Source organism: Gymnogyps californianus, chromosome 9, assembly GCF_018139145.2.
Source record: "Gymnogyps californianus isolate 813 chromosome 9, ASM1813914v2, whole genome shotgun sequence".
Lineage (NCBI taxonomy): Eukaryota > Metazoa > Chordata > Aves > Accipitriformes > Cathartidae > Gymnogyps > Gymnogyps californianus.
In genome coordinates, this window is record NC_059479.1 from 19,469,491 (window position 1) to 19,495,834 (window position 26,344).

Below are 26,344 nucleotides of genomic sequence, written 5' to 3' on the forward strand. Positions count from 1 at the left end.
TTATTAGCAAATTACATGTAGTTCATGCTTTCTTGTATATTCTTGCTTGTGTTATTTATTCTTGCTGCACTTCTAATGTGACCTGCAGACCACACTAACACTTAGCTCCTAAATCACAGCCTAATTTTTCAGAAATGCTGAGCTTTACAACTCCAGCGAAAATCTTCCACTACTTAATATTAGATTGTCAGCGTCTTACATTACCATGCAGTTACTGCAGATGTACTTTCAACAGCTTCAACAGAGCAATACATAAAGGCTCTGATTTAAAATATCCTTTAAATACATGCCGCTAAGCAGGTATAGGATTCCCCACACTCTTCAGCTGAGATGTAAGCTCATGATTAAATACTCTGTTTGTAAAGAATACAAACAAGCTTATATTATCATTATTACTATTATTGTTACAGACCCCTGTAAATAAGAACTACATAGTTACTCCAGAGAGCTTTGTATTAGGACAACAGAAACACCAACATTTTCTTTATTATACTGTGTTCTTTCAGTTATCAAAGTATTTGTTTATCAATACAAAACATGCTAAATATTTTATAATTATGGTTTATTTTACAGTAGTCACATTTTTCAAAGTATTTCTATAAAGTAGTAAAATATATTTCCCAGGCAATAAAAAGGGTGCTATAGCAGTATGCTGCTTGGGTGGCAGATGAAATCTTAATTTAATAATATATATGTAAACATAAAATGAATAAACCTGGAGTACAAAATCTAATTGAAGGCATTTATAAAATAATGTGTGTTTACACAATCCCTTAAATATTAATTAAAATTACTAATATTGATTTTGGTAACATACCAAAACATACCATTTTAAATTACCTACTTTATAGCAAAACTAGAATGCTTCTTCACAGGGGTTTTTCTATGAAATGTTTTGTCTAACTCTAAAATTTCTCTTTAGCATTATGACTGAGTGGTAGCATTTCCTGGAGCAATACCTGCCAGAAAACTGTGAAATTGGGTATTAATATGCAAAGTTTAGAACACCAGACACAGCCTCTAAACAATTAACAGTGATAGGAAGATTTTTAAGTCCCAAAGCTGAAGGGTGTCAAATTATCACACACAGTAATGTTGAGATACGAACTTTACAAGTAAAAATAATTTGTTTGCCTCTTTTATTACCATTGCTACAAAAAAAAGCACATTAAAAATGTTGTTAAAAACAACTTAGTTGGACTGGTTAGCAGTATTGAAGAAAGGCTGGCAGGTCACTAAAAAGTGATTTCTGTTTTCACAATCTGTAATTCCAAATCTGTGTTTGGAATTACACAATGAAACTTGATTCAACCACTGCAACACTCTCCTTTCTTGTTTTTTTTCCCCCTTCCCCCCCACCCCCCCAACCCCTTTTGGCATGCATAGTTCAGCCAGCAATATTATTACAGGTGGTCAAGCAGTACACATCTTATTTGTGAGAGATATGTAATGGATACATCAAGAACATTGTTAGTTAAAAAAAGCACAAAAAATAGAGATGAAAAATCAGTTCAATTTATCATAACTTTCCATTTGAAGCTGTAAGGACCTGAGTCTGCCAGTTTACCAGATAAACTGGAAACCTTCTTCCTTCTATTTTCCATTTCTAGTTTTGTATTAACGCTACTAGTTTTCTAGTTAATGTTACTACAATGAAATCATCTGTTACAGTGATAATTTATAATTCACTGATGATTTTTTATAGACCGTAATTTATTGTATCAGCTATTTCTGCACCTGGCTGACAAAGAGTATGACTACTACAGATCCTAATAGGAAGTTTGGTTTCAATATATGACACTTTACACCTTTAGCTTCATATACATATATAAATCCAGGTTTTGGTGTCTTTTCTGTCTGCTAAAGTTATGGCCATTTTATCTATACAACATAATCTCTGCCTCTCAGCACTGGTCCTCACCCCAATCTGCTGGATCTTGCAGGCGTATAACACTATACTTAGTTTTCCTGTCCCTGGAGTCCCATATTCTAACCCAAGAGCTGGTCACATCCTAAATGAAACCAGGAACTTATAATTGATCTAAAACCAAGCCACTTACCCTTTTTCTTAACTGCATAAGACTTGTATGACTTACCAATAAGCTTTCATCTTTGGCCCTAACAATACAAATCCTTCACCCCTAGGCAAGCCCAGAAGACCATACTTACCCAGAATTTACCATAACCCTTCACTGTTAACAATATTCTCCCTCACTGAAAACCAATAAACCTTTCTGAGCCATGAGATTACCTGAGATTTACTCTAAATCTAATCCTAGCTTGCTCTGAAACTACTGATAAGCTCTTCTTCCCTGCTCACATTTCACCCCAGCAAGACCTCTAGAATCCCAAACAGAAATTTGGGATTTTTATAATCAAAGTATATTCAGCATCTACAATATCTTACAGCTCTGACACCAGCCCGACACCTAAATCAACTCAAGGCACCCTTGAGCATAAGTGTAAATCATAAGCTAACAGCATCAGCTCCTCCCTTCACCTCCAAAACTTTCTGGTCAGGCCCTGCAATCTTTGACAATAACATTAGATGCATACCTGAGGCTTACACTGGACTTGAACTAAGCCCCAGGACATCTGGTTCTTTGCTCCAAATTCTAACCCTAGGTTCACATCAAGGCAATGGATTCCAGCCACAAGGCATTATTCCAGGCTTGTGGACCTTGCAGCATGGAGTGATAAAACTTTTGCCCTGTAATTCAAAGCCCTAACACCAGAGACCCCTTTTGGTCACCAGAACTAGTCAAGAAACACTAGTGATGTCAGCGCCAGTTTTGATCTTAGCCCCAAGGTCTGTCACCATTGCCCTAGTCCTTCACCTTTTCCATCCCAAACCCTAATGGCACTGCAAATATAAAACAAGCCTTTCCCCGACCACCAAGTGACAAGGGTCTATTAGCCTCTGATGTAACCTGCTGTAAGCCCAGTTGGTTTTATTTAACCTTAGGGATCTTTACCCAACCATGCACCATAAGTTTTCCATCAGTATCATCACTGGACTTCATCTTATTTCTGTCCTAAGATGTAGGCCAGAACAGGGATTACCTGGATCTTCCCTTTCAAAGGATTCCACATGGTATTCTTAGGACTAGGCTTTGATCTAGGGCTCAGGAAAAAAACAGCAGAAGATGTTGACTTATTACGTGATCTTGCAAGGCTGCAGGACTAACATGGACTGTGTGGCAGCAGTAAAAAATACGTTATTGTTATTTCTCAGAAGGCTGAGCAATGCTTATGGCTAGAGTTTGAAATAGGTTTGAATTCACTATAGAGGACAAACATTTATTGCTGTATCTCAAAAGGTAGTCAGAACCAGAATGAGTGCTGGTGCAAGGTGGGCCATCCAGTTTACGCTTAGCTTCAAGCAGACATATATCCACTAGACTGTGATTACGTCTAGAATTAAAGGTGATTTGGGAAACAGAGGCTGAGGATCTCAATTTATTGCATGTTTCTATACGTCTAAGTCTTCTGAAATCCAGGAATAAACTTAGTTGCTCGAACACTGCTTTCTCAAATACCAGTCCCTATTTTATTGTTAACTCTAAATGTGCCCTAAAAATAAATTTTCTGTTTCTTACTCACCCTCACCATAAGTGTTTCATTCCCACCTGAATCATCTCCTTCACATTAAACCCTACAAGATCCAGAAACAAATGTATCTATTGTCACTCTACAGTCTCCAACCCTAATCTTTAACACATCCCTAACCTTAATCTTAACATCATAGCAAAGAGATTTTGCACATCCTGGAGCTAAGCACAATCCATTTATCCTACCATATATCAATTCTCATAACCTTGAGGACGTTGTGTGATTCAGAAAAAAATCGAGCTCTTCAGCCAGTTCCCCATATTGCTATTTTTATAGGTTTTAGAATTAATTTTTCTTTTGTGGTGTTTGCACATGTGTGCATAAATCTTGACAGGCCTAGCTAAAAAACCCTATCATTTCTATAACAGACATAAGTGTATATAAAGTTGGAATGGTTCAACTTTTAGCAAAATGATAGCATGTGTTTTCTAATGGTATATTGAAAGTAATTAACAGTGTAGAGCATTAATTTGCTAGCTTGAAGTGTTTATATCTGAGGTAATGAGGATATTTGAACTTCAAATGTTCTGATAAGACATTTGTGGAGTCACTCAGTGTTAAAGTTAGGTTTTTTAAGATGCTTCCAAGATGAAGTTCTTATAATGATGCATATGGCTTTATGCTGCTATTAATATCCACATAATGTGAATGTAGTACTAACAGAACCAGGTTTCCTAAATATATATTATCAGATAAGTGAGCATGTAATTGGAAGATATTAAGAGATGAAAATATACATTCAAGAGAGCTGGTTTGAAATGTCTTTTCTGAAAATTAAATCCCTTTCAATCTTATTCGTCAAAAGCCAAAGGACTGGTGAGCATATGAAACTGCTTTGTTTGAATATTTGTTTGATTCAACTCACAGAGCATGAAGTTATACCTAGGTTGTTTTTACTGTGAAAATATTCAACATTATAACAGATGTAATTTTTTCATGTGCCTCTTCAAGGTTTCGACCTGATCATGAAATATTTAACTAACTTATTTTTTGGCATTGCAGTCAATAGATAGTAGATATTTAGTCAACAGGCATTTATGTTTTCCTTTGCTTTATTTCTAACACAATGATACAAAAGATATTTCAAACGTCCACGTGCTGCCTGTAACTTGGTTCAAAGCTTAAAATTATCTCTTTAAATTCATTACTCAGAACAAGGATCCACTAGTAGTTCAGTTCTGCAAAACAGTGTACTCAAAACAACTGCTAGCTGACTTGCACATTATCATGTGCTCTTACCATTTGGCTAGTCAAGAATATTGCTGCTAGCTGGTCTTCAAACAGCTACTCCTATTTAGGAAAGAATGAGAATAATTCAGGCAGGAATAAGGATATTCATCATTAATTATTTTTTACTGTCTTAAATTCTAGTTTTCCCGTGCAGAAAATACACAGGACAGCAATTTACAAGCTCAGGAGAGGCATGAAGAAGGTGAGTCGACAATGAAGAAGGCAGAAAGGGCTGCTCCAGCTTTCAGCAAAGGAACTGAATTCTCCACCAGCAGCACATAGCATAGCAGAAGGAATTCAGCTTGGTTGGAGTCAGCCTTATGTGTTTTTTATGTATGGTTTGATTTGCTTATTCCTGTGTCTTTGTGTAGTGTATTTGGGGGTCAGGGGGAAGACAGACATGGGGAAGGGAATATAAGCTTGCTGGTTTTCTTTTTTCCTTCCAGGCTTCAACGTGATCAGCTAGCATACACTTCATTACAACCTACCTCATCAATACCACATACTTCCTTCACCCTTTTTATTCATTTGAAGATGCTAACATCTTTATAAAAAATAAAAAATAATGTTTGTTAGTCAAGGCAAGCCCAAATAGTCTAAAATAGTAGACACTGAAGAAAGTGTAAATTACTTAAACTTACACATGAGCATGTCATCTTATGAATTTGGGGGCGGGGGGGAGTGTAAGAACTTAGAATTTTTCTTTATCGCTACTGTCAGTCTGGTGGAGAAGTAATGAATCCACACAATAGAACTAACGGAACAAACCATGTACTGTAGGACATTGGTCAATTGTGTTAGTTCAAATCAGTAAGGAAGGCTGTTTAAATTATACTACTAGCCTTCCTCTAAAGCTGATGAAGACAGTTCATACAACGCTCCAAAATCCTAGTAGTAATTAGGTGGGGAATGTCTCAGACTGTGGTAGCCAGTTCCTCAGTGAACTTCTGACCACAACCTCAGTGTTCCTCACCCTTGCCTCGCGGTAGTTATCCATTGTGTCCTGCCTCACATTCATACAAGATCATCCTGCTCCTCACTGCAGATGCTACTCGATGCATACAATAACAGATTCCAGCATGACAGCACAAATATGCAATTACTATTAACTGCTACTCATAGACACAGTTATCACAAATTCATGCAATAGTACAGAACTTGCATTCAGATTCACAGAAGTACCTTCACAGATAGTAATTACATTGAATGCATTTCTGAAACCAATTACATGAAAAAAATGAAATATGGAATTAAAATATTACAAAATCACCAGCTGAAGATCTAGCATATTCCAGACTATGTTCACTGAACAGTCATGTCAACCAAAGCTCTGGCCTAATAGTTTCTAATAACATTTTGACTTTTTAAAACAATGATCTTGGTCAGAGTTGTTTGAAATGACACAAAAAAATCCCTTATTCCTTTAATGTCAAAATTCCTTTAACTAAGTTAAATTGAAAAAATGTCAAAAGTTTGAAGTCTCAAGAAAACAAGTACTTTTGATTGATACTTATGATTCTATCAATACCCCAAAAAAAGGATATTAGCAAGCCTGTCACCATACTCATTCATTCAGAAATAAAAACAACAAAACAAAACAAACCACAAGACCCACACATTCTTAAAGATAAAAGCCACAGACAACATTAAAAAAAATTTTTCCTCTTTAGCTTTGTTTCCTTTTTCATTCCAAATATCTTTACTCCCTGTCTGAACATATTAGCCTTTTGCCAAGGACCGACACCATCTGAACAGACACCACTGGAAAAAAATCCCACAGGTTTTATGTCTTCTACAAGTTATATCCATCCAACTGCTCAGCATGACTACCGTGGATAAGGACAGTCCTTTCTTTTTCTAACAAGACATAAGGAAGTAATCTTTGCAACATTATTTCCTTCCTGCTGGCCTGAAATACTGAAAATGAAAAAGCATGCTTCCTGTATTTTATAGTAAATTACGAAAATACCGTTCCCAACTCTCGTTTTAGATAACAAACAGGTTGTTCACATGCAAATGCCAAAGTGTCACAGTCACCATTTTTCAATTCATTGCAGTTTAGTATTTTTTCACTCTTAAACTTAAGAGTGAAAAAGCATGTTTTACAACATTAACAGAAATATGGATTTGGGTATAAAAGAATCAATTTTTATCCATAATCTAAAAAGTTGAGATTTTTTAAAAGATACAGTTAAAATCATTACAATAGACATCTTTAAAATGAGAAATCATTTTAACTTAAGAAAGTAAAATGTCTAAGCTGACTATATAAAATATAACTTTCTGCATTTTTAAAACAATGTCTGACAAGATGTATCTTTGGGATGGCCAAATCTTCACTATTTTGCCCAGCTCTTTTAAAGGTGAGCTACTCAACAATACCTTTGGATTTCAGATCAAATTCCACTTCAATTTACTTTAAAATATGTCTTAACAACACAGTGCAAGGCTGAGTAGGTAGCCAAGCTAGCCCTAAATACAGGGCTATGGTAAATGTACACCACAACCGTGATAGCACAGCATTTCTCAGCAGAGTGAATTAGGTTAAGCAGCGCACTGCTCCTCTACTCCTAATCTGTCTGGGATACCTCTGAGCCACACTACACTGTGGTATGCACAAAATCCCCTAGGTACTTAAGTGACTTTCAGAAAGATTTAGATGCTGATGATTAGGGGCCTAGACGACTTGTGAAAATATAACTCAAAATTTGTTAAAGCACTGAAGTATGTCAAGTGTTTTAAAAAACAAGAGCAGACCCCCAGCAAGTCATTAGATGCACATAAAGAAAAAGCTTTTCCCTATCCTGCAAACCTCTTTCAGACTTTTGCCATGCTTGGAATACCTGTTTATAGTTTCACACACTATATTACTTCTCATTAACCAATGGCAGTATTTTGAAACCTCACAAGCCTAATTAAAAAGTGATTCACAGTTCTTTTGCATCTCACCTTTGGTAAACTTTGCATTCATTACTCCCTCAAACTTGGAATAATCAGCAGATTTGATGCTTCATGTTTGGATTCCACTGCCTGAGCCATTTATATAGAAATAGGGCTAACAAGTAACTCCTATGAGAACACAGTTCCCACTGCACTTAAACATACTGAATAAGTCCATTCTCAAGTACTCTGTTCCTACTATTTTAAAATCCAGTTCTTCATCTGTCTTCCTACTCTGCACTCTGGCTTTAAAAAGTATATACTGTGTGTGGAAATCTGCCATGTGGAACACAGCTTTATATAAATCCTACTGGTGTATGTGTCACACTGGCTATTCTAATCTAAGGTCTGCTTCCCTTACTTGCACATAGTTCTGTACAAGACAACAAGGAGTAGTGTGAAGCAAACCTGTTTTTCTCTGCAGTTTTGATAAACAATGAAACGGATTCTGTTATACAATGAACGTCAAAATAGGACTGCAGCAAGTGCATGTATAACAGAACATTTTGTGAACAAAACCATCTACAAATGAGATGCATGACACAGAGCAACTCAACAGCATACTGGAATTAAAAGGAACGTTCTAGGATGATATAATTAGCGCTATAAAATATCACTGTGCAGGAGAGAAGGAAGCAAGTGCTGAGATTTTTCAATGAGCAACGTGTTTCAGAATGAGACACCAGTATCTGTTCAAACAAGAGGTTTTCATTGTATCATAAAATTTTTCATTTTTTGGAACAAAATTCTCTGACTTCTTAAAGAGATGTGAGTTGTAGGAAGGGCAGTAAGAAAGTGATATCTGAGTAGATCTATGCTTTAAATATCACAAGGGATAGACTCAATAGTATAAAGCAGTCACATAGGGCAATAGCAAGAGATCAACCACTTCTCTGCTGCAATATATGTCCATGTTTACTGTGAGATGTTTCTCAGATTCATCTTTATTCAAGCTTTCAACTTGGTAATTCAGGGACTTGCCCTTCCATTGCTTCTAAAAAAAGTGCAAAGAGCCATTAATTCGGTCCTTAATACAGCAGGCTTTGGAGAGTATCCAGCACAGAGGACTGCAAGTTGCTTCTTGCCTGAGCAAGCTACTGTGAGATATCAAGCCTAAAGTGACTCCCAAAGCTTCCTTAGGGGTAGCATGTATACACGTGCACAGCATCATCCTCATACTGGAGGATTAACTAATATTGAATGAGTAGGAAAGGGAAAAAGATGATGATGGCACTCTAGTGCAACCACACTAACTGCTCTTGTTCTATCTATGAAAGGCTGGACTGTTTTAAGCTCCCATCACATTCAAGGTAATGAGGGTCAGGTAGCCTTTGCTGATTCCCTGTTCTCCAAGGTCTAGTGGCATTAATAATACACTTTTACCACAGAATTTGGATGTGATGACCCAGCAGTATTTCTCTGAAGCTATTCTCAAAAAAAGAATGCTTTCTACTATAACAACTTGCTTAGCATGTCCTGCAAAGTTGCCTTCAGGCAAGTCCTGAGGACCACTGGGAAGTTTGTAGCAGAATACAATAATCATATTTTAAGTTATTCTGAATATTGATACTTAATATATGATTTAAACATGATAACCACAGAATGCATGATTTCAAATGCTGACCACTATTAGTGTATATTAAATGAGATGTTTAAAACGGAAGTAATAACAGTATTTAGAGGCAATTTTCTGAACCAATAAAGTTTCAGTTCCAGCAAACACAGAACTGTGATGTTTGCAGGCACATTGGTAGACTGTGAAATTTAGCTAAAGGAACAGTAAATGCCATATGATACTACTTTTCAATGCCATCCATACGTTTCTCAGTCTGTGTAAACTTGTTTGGTTTCTTTTAATATTCTTACAACTCTTCAACTAGTTAACTACTAATGCTTCCCATTGTTTTTTCAAGTCAGCAGCTCACAAGACAACAGCTGTATTTACCTTCTTTTGTTCTTTTAAATCTGTGTTTATTACAGAGTAAGTGCCTAACATTTCACTCCTGTTTCTTTCTTCACAATTACTAAAAATCTCCCAGCTTTAAAAACATAACTGCATAATTACTCCAGTATGCTAACAATGTCAGAACGTTGCTACCATTTTAAATCGTGTTCTTGTACCTCCTTCTGCCCTAAAGAACTCATATGGTATATTATCCCTGTAATGTAAAAATTGCTTTATAGGGGAAGATACTATGAAGTCAGTTCCAACACTACAATGTACAAAAACATCCTCAGGGCACAAGTGACTGACAAAGAGGATCAGGTGGCATGAAAGGACAACACGTCTTGTAGTGGCAACATTTGCTATGTGGGCATCGAGGCTTAGATCTCCTGAGGAACGTGAGTGCCATGCTGTAGTGATTCTCAGACACAGTAGATGCACATAGTTGTACAAATTTCTCATAACAAAATATAAGTCAAAGTATTCAAATAATCAGGCAGTTTCAGTTCACTGCTGATTTTATGAGCAAAGGACCAAAAGTCAGCTACACTATCATCAGTACAACTCCCGCTAGGATCTGCAAGGAAAAAAGGATGCCAGCATCTGAGTTCTACCATGGAACAGCCATGCTCTGTGTGTACTCATGGTTATTGACCTTCCTGTTGAGGTACATGGGGAAAAAAACTAGAAAGATTAATTGAATCCTTTTCTGAAATGCAATCATATTCATAATCAGGTATTTACATGAAAATTATTGTAAATATCAATTGGGCTTGAGAGGAAATAGAAATGGGTAAGGTTTAGGCTCAAATTTTATAAACGGGTGTCGTGGTTTAACCCCAGCCAGCAACTCAGCACCACGCAGCCGCTTCCCCCTTCCCCCTCCCAGTGGGGTGAGGAGGAGGAAAGAGGGGGAAAAAAAAAAGTAAAACTCGTGGGTTGAGATAAGAACAGTTTAATAACTAAAGTAAAATATAATACTAACAATAGTAATAATGAAATATAATAATAATAATAGTAATGAAAAGGAATATAACAAAAAAGGAGGGGGAGGAGGGGAAAACAAACAAACAAACAAAAAAAAACCACCAGTGATGCACAATGCAATTGCTCACCGCCCGCTGACCGATGCCCAGTTAGTTCCCGAGCCACGATCCGCGCCGCCCGGCCAACTCCCCCCAGTTTATATACTGGGCATGACGTTCCATGGTATGGAATACCCCTTTGGCTAGTTCAGGTCAGCTGCCCTGGCCATGCTCCCTCCCAGCTTCTTGCACACCTGCTTGCTGGCAGAGCATGGGAAACTGAAAAGTCCTTGGCTTAGGATAAGCACTACTTAGCAACAACTAAAACATCAGCGTGTTATCAACATCATTCTCACACTAAATCCAAAACACAGCACTGTATCAGTTACTAAGAAGAAAATTAACTCTGTCCCAGCCGAAACCAGGACAACAGGTGAAGTAAAACCGATGTAGTACCAGTGAGAAATTTGAGACAGGTAACATAAGAACCTGAGAGTACTCTTTTATATTTAACAAACTAAATGAATGCTTTTGTTGTCTCTGACAAGGCATACATGCACACAAATTTCCAGGCAGAGTTGGGGCAATGACACGGATGGGTAAGACCCCAGGAACAGCTATAGTTAAGTATCCTCTCCTCTTTCTCCTGTGTTCTTGTAGAACGGCTGGCCATAGTCTTAATCCTTGGGCCCTGCAAGGACATAGTCACAGTCAAAGGCTCTGGACAAGATATTGACTCAACCTTTGTTCTTATCAAACAATATAGACAAATAATCGGCGATAAAATCTGCATTACGTCCAGAGTATAAAAACAAAAACTACCTTCTGTCTAAATACATCTTACATATGGGAAAACTGGAATCGAGTCCTACTTCCAAAAGCAAAACAGGCAAGCATAATTGTACACATGCTTTTGCAAGCTGTTGTGAAATAAATACACATCCATGTAACACCTTTTTTTAGCATCTCAGGTAATTTTGCTAGTGTGGAACTCCTCAGACCTATTTCTAATTTTAAGGAGTTCTCAAAGTTCAAGACAGCTCAGAAAAATTCTAATTTCAAAAGTAAAATTTGTCTTAAAAGCAAAAAGACCAGATGAAGCTATAATTACTGTATATGCTGACTGTAGCAGCGCTGAAGTCTGCATTTTATTGCTTTGACTCTGATCAAGTGCATGCAATCAATGCGAATTATTACAAAAAAGTTAGGAGATAATTTTGAAAATATGTCAAAAATGCAAAAATTTGAAAGTTAGATGAAGTTGAGATGGCTGTATTGATTTTGAAAAGGTTTGTAAATTACACAGAAATATCACCCTGTTTCAAAGTAGATCTCAAATCTTTTTAAGCAAGCTCTAATATTATACACAGTTCCAAGTGCTGCATTTCCAGCTGTGAGCAGACTTATTCTTAACTCTTAACCTGCCTGTATGATTGCTTGTTTTTGAAAGTGGGAAGGAGGTCCTGTGTTACTAATGCCAGCCGACTTGCTTTATGGCCATGCTCTTCTGGAAGCCTTCTAGACCAGTTTATTAAGAAATATAAGCACAGACTCAGTAGCTAGTTATCACCCAATATTGTTATTTTATTTCTAATGCCTAATGATGTTGGAAAGAAGGTATTCTCCTAAACCTAGATTATGACTACCACAGCAATAGCCACCCAGTCTGCAACCTAACCAGTGTTTTTCAAAGGTTCATGCCAACATTTTATTTTAGTTTCTGTCTACACGAACAAATTGTGTGTATCAGGCTCAAATCTTATGCAAATCTAAGTTAAAACATCAGTTTCATTCAGGTTCACACACAACCAAGCTTTAGTATGTCTTGCTACAGATCAAATCTACATTTTGAATTTTCAGTGAGATCCAAAGAGAACCAAATCTAGCTTTCAAAGGAAGCATTTAATAAACTCTAGTTCCTATGCTTATGCCTATGTTAAAGATGTATGATAGTCACAGGAATTTTGAATCAATAGAGTCAGAAATAAAATAAGAGAATTTCCAAGTGAAACTGAAGTATATCCGTGCATAGATGTAATCTTACCAACATCTTTGTTTCTTTTGGCTATTACTGTAAAATATTCCATGGATATTGACCTAGGCTGAAGGATGTAATTTTCTGTACTCTGATGTTCCCACCCTGAGCCCTCAACCTTTCACAGGAATCAGGGAGGTTCTCTTGAAAGTGCTCTAGATCTTCCAAAATTTACCTAAACAGTGAAGAACTGTAGCAAGTCAAAACTCATAAATACATTAAACAAATAAATATACAAAAATACAACTATCCTCACCAGAAAAATGGCAATCTAGGCTTAATTGTAAGATAAAATTTATCTGATCTTCTTGCCAATTGTCCATGTCAGATCATTCAGAAATCAATCATACTTTGTTTTTAAATACATTGACAATAGACAATTTTAGGAAACAATTCCTCAATCTTCTCTCAGATAAACTTATTTCAGTAGTGATAATGTCAAACAGAACATTGTGACTCTAGTATATTCATTAAAAAACTGCTGGTTTGCCTTGTGACTAGGTGCTAAATAAAGTATATGAGAAAACTCAAAAGGCATGCAGTAGGACAAGCAGTATGTATTTACAGATGAAATCATCAGACTCCAAACTCTCTGGGGGTAGGGCATTTTCTTTCATTTGACAATAGATATTATATATATTTATGGTGATCTAAACATAGTAACATATGAGTGAAATAGGCTGAATGACATTGAGGCTGATTGGTATTTGCAAGGAGAGAAATATTTTAGTTACCATATGACTGTGGTTGGCAATTTGGATAACACTGAGCCCCCTGGCTTCTGCAAGCAATTTTCTCAGATCAAGAGAGTTCTAGCTTTCTTCCCCCTCACACCTTTATGTTATACTAGAAGAGGAACAACATTGTAAAGAATAGTTGTCATTTTCCATTTCACCTTCAACAACTGTCTGTGTCTTCCAAGAATTTTCCTAACCTGTAGGAGTTATCGGATCATCAATTTCAGCCTATTTTCAGTACCTTTAAATTGCATGACTGAGAATCAAGAATCGAGGTCCAGAAGATCAGTAGTATAATCTCTAACTATTTGATGACTACATTGGCTCAGAAAATAAATTTGATCTGTTAGAAACATTTAAAATACACTGAAGCTATATAGGTAGAATGAACATAATTTTTCAAAGAGGTAAATATATTGCTAACATATTATTTGAAATTTGAATATTCAAATACTAAATTCCTTCCTTTTTTCAGTAAACAATCAGATTAGAGTGCAATTATTATTAAAGGGAATAAAATCACGATTATTAAAAAATATTACAGGTAATTAGAAAAGACATTAAATGTAAAGATGAACTCATCTTCAAAAGAATAATATTTTTCCTATGCGTTTAAACTATGCCTTTATTTCTATTAACGAGGTGCATAATAATGACTCCGGCCATTTGAAAAGCTTAAAGTCTGTAATTGAACAGTTATTAGTGTCACACTGCCTAAGGGCACTATTCGTCAAGAGATTTATATGATGGGCAATTATATCCACTCAGCCTTGAAGGATAGATAATATTATCTTCTGATGGAAACAAATTACCCTTTATGTTTAATTTTTAAAAAATTTTAGAAGTTTAGCTTCTCTGTTTTATTATTTAGACCTTCCATACTAGAGTCTTTGAGAATACCTTTTTTTCCACTATAAAGCATTATCAATTTCACTAGGGTACTATGGAAAAATTGCCAGTGTCAATTCATTACGTTAATTACCCCACCAAAGGAAAAAAAACTGGGGATTTCTTTAATTCAAGTCTTTGGCCTATTATGTTTTTTTTTAACTTTCGTAATGTATACAATTGCATAAATAATCCCTATTGAAAGACAGAAGAAGCTTAATGAACACACAAAAGTTCTTCAAACCTTTGCACATATTTAATTACAAACTCATTTATTCTTTATTACTTGAGCCTTTAACAGAATGTCGTGCTAAAAAAAAAGCAGACATCCAAGTCCTTGACCATTCTTTCCTAACTGCTTTTCAAGTCCTCAAGAAGTGTAGAGATAATCCCCACCCCCCCGTATGTAGCTTTCTCTCCCATAAATTAAAAAAAAAAAGAAAGAAAAACAAGAAAATAAAAGCCTTGCAATCACCTCAAATAAGAAAGACTGTGGGTGGGCTCTCACAGCATTACAAATTTTGTGAGGTCCAAATCCTAAAGCAGGTTAAAAAGAGCTTTAAAAATATAAATGTAATTATTTCTAAATGCAGAGGATTTTTCATTTGTTTTTCTGTTGATTTTTCAACTGAGACTAACTAAACTCAAGGAACCTGATTACACTGAGTAGGTCATGATTTGAAGGAGAAACACTTAAGTAAAGGAGCTTCAAACCCTGGCAGGACACTCATCCAGAACCTGAAGGATACTACAAAGTAACAAAGGTACATAGGTACATTTTTTTCCTCTATCTACCTAAAGTGAACAGTGATTAGTTCTGGAACTATTCATTAAGCCTTCATGTTGTGTGCTTTAACTACTGCCTGTCCCTGGAGTGGTGAACTGCAAACTGGCAATCTTGCAATAGATTTTTAGATCAGAAGGGTCCGTATGTCTCCTTAAAACATTTCCAACAGAGATAATCAACTTAGAACTTACATGGAAGGGCAAAACCCACAAATACAGCCTGTCACAATGAGAGCAGAGAGATCTACAGCATTACAAACATCGTGTGTTTTACTGTAGAGAAAAATCACAATGTAATCAGCCCAGCCATCCTTTTGGGGTAGATAGGGTAGTATACTAGCAGTACCCTGGCAAGTACCAACATTTTTATCATGAGCCTAGATATAATCAGGAAATGAAATTAATTGTTACATCAAGACTACTATGACTGTGCACATTCACAAGAAGACAGGAAAATCACTAGCCACATATTAAGAAGCAGGATTGAAGTCCCACTTCATGCTTAAAAAGAAATTTTTTCCAGGAAGGATCTGGGATCTGCCACTCATTATCTCTGGCCACCGAAAAGAATTAAGAACCAAGGCTGTAAGTTCTGGTTTTGGAAGACTTACTCCACGTGCTTCACTGACACATTGCTATTATCGAAGTCTGAAATGCTCTTCACTGTTATTATTTGCGTTAAATAAAACACAGTGGTAAACACTTCATTCTTTTCACAAATTCTGTTTCTGTCAGCTCAACCATTATTGTTTTCTTCTTGTCAGTTTCAGCAAATAGCCTATAAAAAGCTATCTGCAACTTAATTAAAATACACATTATTAATGTCATGTTTATATGGAAAATCTTTGGCAAAATAAGTAGCCTCTAGCTTTTGAAGCAATCGCAATTAAGTCTGTCAATATGTAGTAGGCATTGAAATACATGAAGAAAACAAGACTAAGTGAAGCAATTTGACCTGCTTCAACCACCTCTGCATAAAATGGTATTTCACAGAACATTTGATCTAGAAAACTACCCATGGATCAATTACAAGAAACTGTCAGTTGTGCAACATAATGTATAACTGAAGGCGCTAGATAATTTAAAGCTAATTTTCCTTAAACAAAATGGGTAAAATCCTGTCTCAATTTGGACATATAGGAATTTTACCACTAATTTCAATAAAAGCATAATTTCTTGGTAGTACAGAAGAAGTAATCCTAATTTAACTACAGCATAAGCAGTGGCTGCTCCAAAAATATCTAGCCAGACGAAAGCATCCCATATTCCAAGGCTAACCTTTTGAAAGGTCTGCTGGTGTAGCAGGTCCCCCCGCTGCCACCCCTCAATTTCATGACTGCTCTCTCTAGTTTGATCAGTAGAAAGCTCAGCCTTTTTCCCTGGATGCCAAACATCACCACAGTTCTTATATGACCTTCTGCCTCTGAATTACCGTAAGGGGCTGTGAAAACTTCTGTTTTCCATTTCAGTAAGATTTCAAAACTTTCCATTTCAGTACGATTTCATCTTCAGGATTACTCTACATATTATACTGATTTTACTTTTTTTTTTTTTTTAGAAAAGTGAATTTTCCACTTCCCATTTAATCACTTTTCATGTTTAGCCATGATAAAAAAACCCGATCGTTCTTTCCTTTCAAATATTTTAAAATAACATATAGGTTTAAAGAAGCAGGTATGAAATTGCTCCGAACCCCACATTAATTTGCAACTCTTTTAACTTCTTGTAGTTACCAGTAACAAATGTGAAACTTGATTGAAAATCCTTTCTTGTTGTTGTTTCCTTACTGGTACACTTGACGGCACACTGTGCCTAAGATACATTTGTACTTCACATGGAACAGGAACCTTGAGGAGGTGAGATGGAGCAAAGGCTCAGGAGGGGTTTTTTCCATTTGGAAAGTGGCAGGTGGGGAATTCAGAAGGTGAGAGGCTATGCCACAGCACTGGGGAAGATACAGACAAGTGTGTGTGCTCAGACAGCTGGTGTGGAACAAATTCAAGAAGCAGATTCAAGCGGTGGGCTTCTAAATATGTTTGATTTAGACAGGTATTAGAGTCCTGAAAATCAGGGATCTTTTTCTTCTAGCTCAAAAATACCTCTGAACTATTATCCAATAGGAAATTTCTCTAATATAAATATACATTATATACACACACACACACAAATATATAAAAGCCTATCAGTATAAACATTATCAACATGAACAGGCCAAACAGTGCCACTCCTCTGGGAACTGTGCATCTCACACCAGTTCTGCCATTTGCAAGTTTGGCTTTTTCTCCTTTTCTCTAGCGAGACTAGATGAGAAGATAGATCAAGGTTTGATTCACTCAGTGTTATAATGAATGAGGTTAGGAATGAAAAAATCCTCAGAATATACTTCCCAACCCCCTACAAAGTGGGGTCATGTAAGAGGGGCAGGTGCACTTGGGCATACATGATGGGAAATGACCAGCGAGACAGGAAGAGAAGAAGAGATGAGGTGGTAGTTAACAGACTCTTTTAAAAGTCCCAGTAGATAGCACTGCCTGTAGCACAGATGAGGTTTACCAGCCACATCTGAAGCAGAGGCTACTGTGAAAGGGGGAGGTTGCAGAACTGCTCTGTAAGGTCATGAAATGTTAAGTACAATGGCACGGTAACACGAGCACAGCCAGATGTGCAGCAGTCCTGCTGAATGCATGTGTCTGACAGGTCTATGAAAAAGAACACTTTTTCTTCATCCTCCGTCTTTGTGAATGCCAACATCTAGCTTTATGTTTTTGAACTTCATAAAATAGTGAATGTTTTTAAACGTGTAATTATATGCAATTTAGACTGATAAAGTGTTAAACCACTGGCAGAAAGGCATTTAAATAGAACATTTTAGAAGCAGATCCAGTGTTTCAATTCTTTATAAAAGGTGTTTGAAACCTGGCATTTACTATTAAGCTGTTGTTATTTTGAATTCCCATACTGATCCGGAAGAAAACAAACACCAAAGCATCCACTATTCTCTGAGATGGAAATCCCAACAGTTAGTTGGCTCCTTTGCTAATACATATATATCATAATAACTGTACTAGGAAGAAATCTAGATTGCCTACTAAAGTTTTACATGATTTAATATTTGTATCTCACTGTCACTCCACATATCTACCAACACAGGATGGAAAAGAGACCTATAACTCATAGTGACCAATTACACCTTTACTCACCACCATCCCTTTATTGAGACATTAAAAAAATATATATATATTTAAGGTAATTCTCAATTCTTGAGCAAAATAAGAATTGTAGAAACTTTTTGTACCCTCAAATAAAAAACTTATTGCTATGCAACATGTTTGAAGTTAATGCAAGATCAGAAGCAGACAACTGCATCCAACCTCACTAAATAGCCACATTAGCAGGATGTTTCCAATAAAGATAATCAAAACTGTGAGCATTTAAACAGTCTTAAAAATTAGATGCAGAATTTTATATCCAGTGAAATGACTTGTGATTCCATTAGCACTCTTGTTTCAAATATTTTCAGACTCAAGCCCTGCCTACACTATAATTTCCATCAATGCTATCTGTGATGCACACCTGTGGCAACTGCAGGTCCCACTTTTCCTGATAGAGATATAGCCAGATGCAAAATGATAATGACACTCCAGGTGCCTTCTATAACAACAGACATGCAGAAGTTTTGAGAAACTGTGAATACAACAAAATGTGAGAAAACTTAGGAAAGTCATAATCTCTTCACAGTAGCAAACAACATGAGCTTAGATTTCCTGACTTATGAATGTTCAGGAATGAGCAAAACATCCACAAAACCCTGCCTTATGAAACAAACCCAAAGTAGCTCAAAATATATGTTTTGACTCAATGTTTTCTTCAAGAACAAACTCTTGCAGCACATCAGATGAAATTCTAGGCCCAGCAAATACAATGACATAACTTCTGATTTCAACAGAGCCAGAATTTCATCTCAGGGCCACCCACCTCACCATGGTCCCTGTCGTGCATTCCATGAGCTACTAACAGTGCATGACTGTTCAGAGGCACGAGGGATGTAAGATGAACCCTTCAGAGAGCAAAAATGTGGAATAAGACATTTACATCAAAAAATGTAATGTCATTCAATTATGTTTTAAATACACTAATTTAATAAATGTTGAAGCACCATTTGATGATATGATATAATGCCCTCTATTTGCAAATATGGGATAGGATTATGGGATTAGAAAAAGCAAATACCCCAGATGACTCTAAAAGGATAGAATCAGTGCTATATTAGTTCACAGTTGTAATACTGTTCAATGCTCTTTAACAAGACAGCAGACCATTTTATAATGAAAAATGAAGTGATCTCTGCGAAAGAAGGGATGATTACAAAAACAACTTCTAAAATTTGCTAGTTTATGTCCTTTAATTATGCTTCATCTTTATACTCAGACATAGGAATAAGAATCACTTGGTAATGTGGAAACAAATGTATTTTCAAGGTGGGGGGGGGGAACCATGAAAGTGGATAATACAAAAAATACAGAGAGATTAAGGTAAATAAGAACAGCAAACTAATCCTATATTAACTGCAGATGATTAAGCTTATCAATGTAAGTCCTAAGATGTTACCAGAGAACAATTTCAAGCAGCAAGTAGACAAAGAACTGTCACGTTTTCCAACTTCTACTGGCTGAGCATAGGCCAATACTATTAAAATAACAGTAAATTAATTATAACACTTTCTATAAATTTGAGCACTGCAAGATGTAAGAGTTCAATCCACAAAATACATCTTGCTAGAGCCTATTTTTCACTAACAAAATGTTGGATCAACATTTCATTGCAAATAACTAATGGATATTTATATATGACAAAGCACAAACAAAGGCTTCCCCCTCTACCCTCTGTTAGGAATTCCATTTAACTATAAGAATCATTAAAAACACAACCCCCAAATTATTGAAATTGCCTAGGTAAATAAAGTAATCATAAATCAGAGCAAAATGAAATATTCAAGCACACACTAAAATTATCCAAGACCAATTCCAACAAGCTGCCTGCGATTACTGTAGTACCCACTTAGGAAAAGTCTAGGTAAAATCAGAACTGCTGAGAATGAAAAGCTCCTTTGCCTGTAACCAGCAAAGGCTGGTATTGACCAAAGTGCTGCATTCCCCAAACACAAGTTCAGTAGGAACTTAGAAAGAATCCTTGAAAACTGACTTCAGATCTCTTTTTTTTTTTTTTTCCTTGTCAGATTGCCTGGTTACAGATGTCCAATAGTAAAATACAAGTTACAACTTTAAAGTTTCATTTTCACTGGTAAGAAGTAGAAAAGCTTTCAGGAAAAATCAAGTATTTCACTGTTTTATTAAATGCTCTCTTCAAAGACACCTTCACAAGAAAGCAAATTTCAAACTGTTTTCATGCCTTGAAAAACCTATATTAAACATTTTTCACTCTGCCAGAGGAGCAATGCAGATAATATATATCTTAAAGAATATCTGAATGGCCAGACATTCACATTTGCTGAAATATGTACTATTGTCTATGGGAGCAAAATATACTTTTTTTTCACATTCTGAAAATGTTTACGTCTCCTCCCAATAATGCATTAGTGCAACAAATGCTTCTTACAGAAAAAAATGTAATCTTAATATTTCCTAGAAGGAAGACAGGAAAATTATAGGCATTACAATATTTCAGACCAAGGAATGATTTGACTGAAGTGACATTTGAGACGCAAAGACTGCCTCATGTCTCTGAGCTATAGGTCTGCTTCTGGTTTTGTGCTAAAGTTTTAAGCTATCAACAGTCATAAAGCCCATCCTAACACAGAGCTATGAAATTACACTAAGAAACTTTTCAGAAGTGCTAGTCTCACAATCCAATGAAAAAATGAAGTAGAAACATTTTATAATGCTAAGTACATAGAGATCAAATGTAGGCAGATAAATCAGTCTATTCACATACACACTTACATAAAGTAGTATCTACCGCAGTGTCACTGTAACAATGAAAGCAAGAAACGTCAAGTATAAAAAAAAGCAACTCATTGCAGTAATAAACATGCTGAAAAGAAAGGAAAAGCAGGACTAAAATTGTAAACACCCCCCCTCCCCACAAAAAAAAACCAGAAAACCCTCAGACCTCCCTCCCCTCACAGAGAACGGTCAGGCTTAATAGGCCTGTATGATTTCTCAGGGTAGCTCAGTGTGCCAGGTGCTGTACAAAGCCCAACAAGACAATATCCCTGTTCACGGAATTATCCTCATCACTCAGAAGGTACAAGCTGTGTTTTATTTGGTAAGACAATGTTTCTTAAGTGAGAAGCCACAGAATGGCTGGTAAGCAGTTTCAATGGGAATCCCAGCAAGTCTTTCGAATTAATATTTGGATTACGCTTCAACCTAAATCCACCAGTAATTTTTTACACCTTAAGGTTCAAAAAGAATTCAATGACACGCTTTCAAGTATCCTTGAACAACTCCCATTTCTTCATCTCAAATTTATCAGTCTGCTTTGGGTCCTTCACAAGATACTTTGTACCTTGTGTGATAATTTGATCTGGCCTATGCAGCTTTAATGTATTCTCATGCTTCTGGAAGCATCTCACGTCCCTTTTGCCCAGTAAACAACTCAACAGGGCTAGGGTAGAATGTGGTCAAACATACTGTGTGCTGACAAGCACTTAATTGTAATCTTTTGAAAAATTTGGTCTTTATTGAATAAAGAACCTGAAATGTAATCCTTCCTTACAAGAGGAAAAGATTGAGCAAGGTTTGTTCTGCATTATCTGAGATATATTTCTAAGCCTCCAAAAGCATCTAAAATAGAGACAACCTGAAAACCTCAAGGCTCAAAAAAGGATGCTCATATTATGGTGACTGACAAGAGAAACTGAGGCTATGAAGGGAGGCTTCAGGTTAGAGGAGATATACTGCAAGAGAAGAAAACTAAACTCAGATTAAGTTGATACGCTGGACATCATTAACTAGTGAGATATTTTTCAAACTTCTTCATAAATAGGTGGTTATTCAAAAAAGGACAGAGTTGTCAGTGGAATTCCAAACATTCCAGATCATGTACTATATAAATGACACCTTTTATAATTCAGGATAGGCAGGGCTAAATCTGGATTGTTTTTCTGTTTAACTCTCTGATGTGACTGACCTTTAGATTAAATTTGCTGGAATAGATTTCCCATTAATATTAAATGACACAAAAAAATTTACCTCTGAACTCCAGACTTAGATTTCCTTGGGCTCTTGATTATTTCTGTGCTCCAATTATTTACTTAGCCTACTAATATAAAGATACCCAAACCAATATCATGATCAGCCTACCAATTTCAAAACTGACTGAATTTGAATTACTTTAAACAAAACAGTACTCTGATACAGAGACAAAAAACTTCATTCATTTCTCATCATTAGTTCAAATAATTTCCTGCCTGTTTTATCTGCAAATTATTGAGTGTGTTTTCCAATCCTGAAGAAGGTTCCTTTCCTTGTTACCAGAGGTAAACAAGTAGATGTGTGAGCAGCAGAACTAATGAAGCCTGTTTTCCAAATCTCCATGGGAAGTTTCTGACATTTAATAAAAGGAAAGCTAATTAGCTTTGGGGTTAATAAGTTTGGATATTAATAGGGTCTTTCTCCTCCACCCAGAAACCTGTATTCAGAACTTAACAGTTTGATACTTCCAAGCCTCTGTTATATATAAAAAATCAGCCAACCAGTCAAAAAACCAAATACATAGTGTGATTGAAAAGCCCTATTTTTTGGGGAGCAGTGATAAAAACAGAAAATCTTATTTCCTTTCATAGCAGGAAAAAAAAGTATCTCATCAACTGCATAAATAATATTGAAGACAAAACATGTTATTAAATGTTCTCCAGCAAAACATTGACAGCCCTTGTCACATATTTCCTCTTAACAAATAAAAATACATGTGATCAGCGTGATGGAGGACAGCATGATACTGCTTCAGAAGGAAGTCCTAACACTGCAACCAGTATTCCCTTAGACTTTTTATCCCACAGAAGTCAACAGAGTGCACGGAAAGAAAGGATGCCAACAAAATGCTCATGAGTACATGTAGAGAAATCACTACAGCTGAAATAACTGCTTACAAGCATGCTGGGGCCTGTCATTAACAGGAGGACAATGCTGGTGGAAGGACCAGCTGTGTATATTTGAAAGCTGTATCACTGGCCAAATCTGAGCACCCTCCCAGTAATGCCTGTATGCCATTTTCTCTAGCACCTGAGAAACTTCCAGCCTCTGTGGCATTTTAACGCGTATTCAGATGATACGTGCAAATTGAAATCCAAAACTTTACAGAAGTCAGGAGTCTGAATTTCACAAAAACATGGTATACAAAGTATATGCAAAAATGCACACAAATAAAAGACTTTATACTGAATTTCCCTAAGAATATCCATTGGTTCGTTCTGTTTTACAGAAATTAAAAGTTAAGCCTCCCAAAGCTGCGAGATATTTATCCTTGTCATTTTATTGAAAAGAAACATAAATTAAAGAACAGCTCAGCTCAGTTGCTCACCTTGACAGAAACTTTGGGTCAGGAAAAACTTTAGGTAGGGAAAAAAGGAATATAGCTCATCCAGCATCTAATTAGTAGCCCCAAATTGACACCCTAATTCCTCCAAAAAAAAAAAAAAAGTACAGAATGCTGCATACTTATTTCAACAATACCCTTGTCTCAGTACCAATATATTAGCTTTAAAGTGGTATTTTAGAAATTATTTATACTGTCTTTTAAAAGAATAGGTTACACCTTATTACTTGCATACAAAAAGTGCTCTGCTTTGTATTTTCTGTACCTGGCAATAATCCTAGGACACAGAATTGTTCAAAAAGTCCCTGGAAGCTAAATAGCTATGTTTGAATTATCATTGTGTTTAGGTTTTGGTTAAGCAAATGAATTTCATAAAAACCTTAAACCAATTGATTTTCCCCCTTTAGAAATCGGTCAAAGAATGCATTTTTATGGTGGACCTTAGGCACTGAATCACGACTAGAGAAGCAAGCAAGCATCAAAATGTTCACAGCACCACAAGCTATTTTCTTCTCTGCTTCTGATTCCTAGACAGTTATTACTTTTGACAAAGGATTACACAGAAATATTCCTCTAGGTTTTTGAAAGTAAGGAGAAATTTATTATTAATAGAATTTTTTACCTTAGTAAGAATGTTGTGTCAGAAAGTACCATTCGGGGAGCTTGGGAAGAGATGAGAGACAGGTTGACTTTATGTATGTTGTATCACAGGTTTTAAAGATCAGCCAGTTTTATTTTTTTAATTCATTATTTACTTCAACTTTTTTTAACTTTTGTAGTGACTGCTGATGAACTTCACATATTTTCATTGTACAAATAATCTACAGAAATTGTTGGCTGAAAAACTTGCTCTGTTGTAAGCATGTAAGCCTGTACTTTCACAGTGGAATACATATGTACATGCACACTATTATACTTTTTTCTATTTTGTAGCATGCTGCAGATCAAAAATAATTCAACTGAAATTTTGTAGATTATGTGCCAAATTATTTAATTATTTTTTACCTTACTTTAATTTCTAATCTGTCTGAAAACAATAAGAACTTAAGGATATACATACATGTTTCAAGTATTCAGTAATATATGTTTTTTCCTTTCTATTCTTACCAAAGCTTAGTGGTAAAAAGAACCCAAAACCAATGAGAGACTTATCACTTCAGCTAACAGCTAGATGGACTAGTCCAAATACCTATTTCCCAAAATGGCATTAAATTTAGTTGATTCACTTAGACTATGCAACAACGATTTTGATAGAGGAGGCATGAGCCAGAACTAAGTAATCCGAGAAAACATCAGGTTCTTTTACAAGAATAAATTGTAGCCTGATACGTAATACCTCAAAATTTGATGGTAAATTTTATTCACAATAAGTGTAGCTATTGGATCATTTACGTGACTGATACAGAAAAATGGAACCAACTGCACTTGGGATGAATGTATTAGAGTCTCATTCGAAATAGGTTAATGGACCTGTTCTTTGAAAGTTAGTTAATAACACTGTTGAAAAATCACACTCTAAATTCACAGTATTGTTCTCCAGCTGTTGCTGGTAAACAGTTTAGGAAAACTGTTTTACTTTCTTTAAGTGAGTCGTTTCAGGTATAAAAAACCCATCAAAATAAAATGCTTTACATTCCTTACAGCCCTTGCAAGGGCTTGGCTTCTTGTTTTTTTAATCTGGGGAAATTTCATGGTCATAACATAACAGGCACCTTCACATCACATTCCTATTAGAAATAAGACTTCGATTTGATTCATTTGGTTTCAAATCAGTGTACTCTTCCATGTAAGACAATGTTGGGATGGGTTTTCCTCTGCTATACCCATTTCTGCAGTATGGGCTTTTACTATGCTCAGTTACACAAATCAGGAGCTCTGTACCTCATATCGAAACAGTTTATGCAAAGAAATGAGAAATAATTTCTCAGGATTTTGAAAGCTACTTGTAGATGCACAAGGCTGTCAGATGTCTCATCATAATGAATATGATTATGATCTGCCTCTCTTTTTCCATCACTTCATGACAGAAAGAAACTGAATATCACAAATAAGGAGAAGACCTCAATATATTGAGTCTGTCATTTACAGGTATATAGATTTATGCAGTAATACCGTAAAACTGAAACCCTTATTTTACCCTTGAAATGTGCTTTGATTCATCACACTACATTTCAGAAAGAAGTGAAACAACTGTTTAATCCAGTAGTTGTTCATATTACACTAAAGTGCAGGAACATTTAATGTGTACAGTAATGCTTATGATTGAGCACCACTCTACTAAATAAAGAAAAGGAGCACAAAATAATGTAAAGAATACTAAAAAAAGTTAACCTTATATTTCCTTAATCTGTTTTTGCAGGGAGAGGGGAGTAAGGGTGGGAGTAAGGGTGGAAGATCATTATAGATATATGGTCCAAAAATACAGCCAAAAGTAGATTTTTAGATTGAGGTGATACTTTTTTATTAGACCAGCAGGTTTGGAAAAAGCAGACAAAATTTCTGGCACACAAGTCCTTTTTCAGATCTAAAACAAAAGAGGAAAATTGTAAAGCGAACTGTAATTAAGACATTAAGAACAATTGCCTGG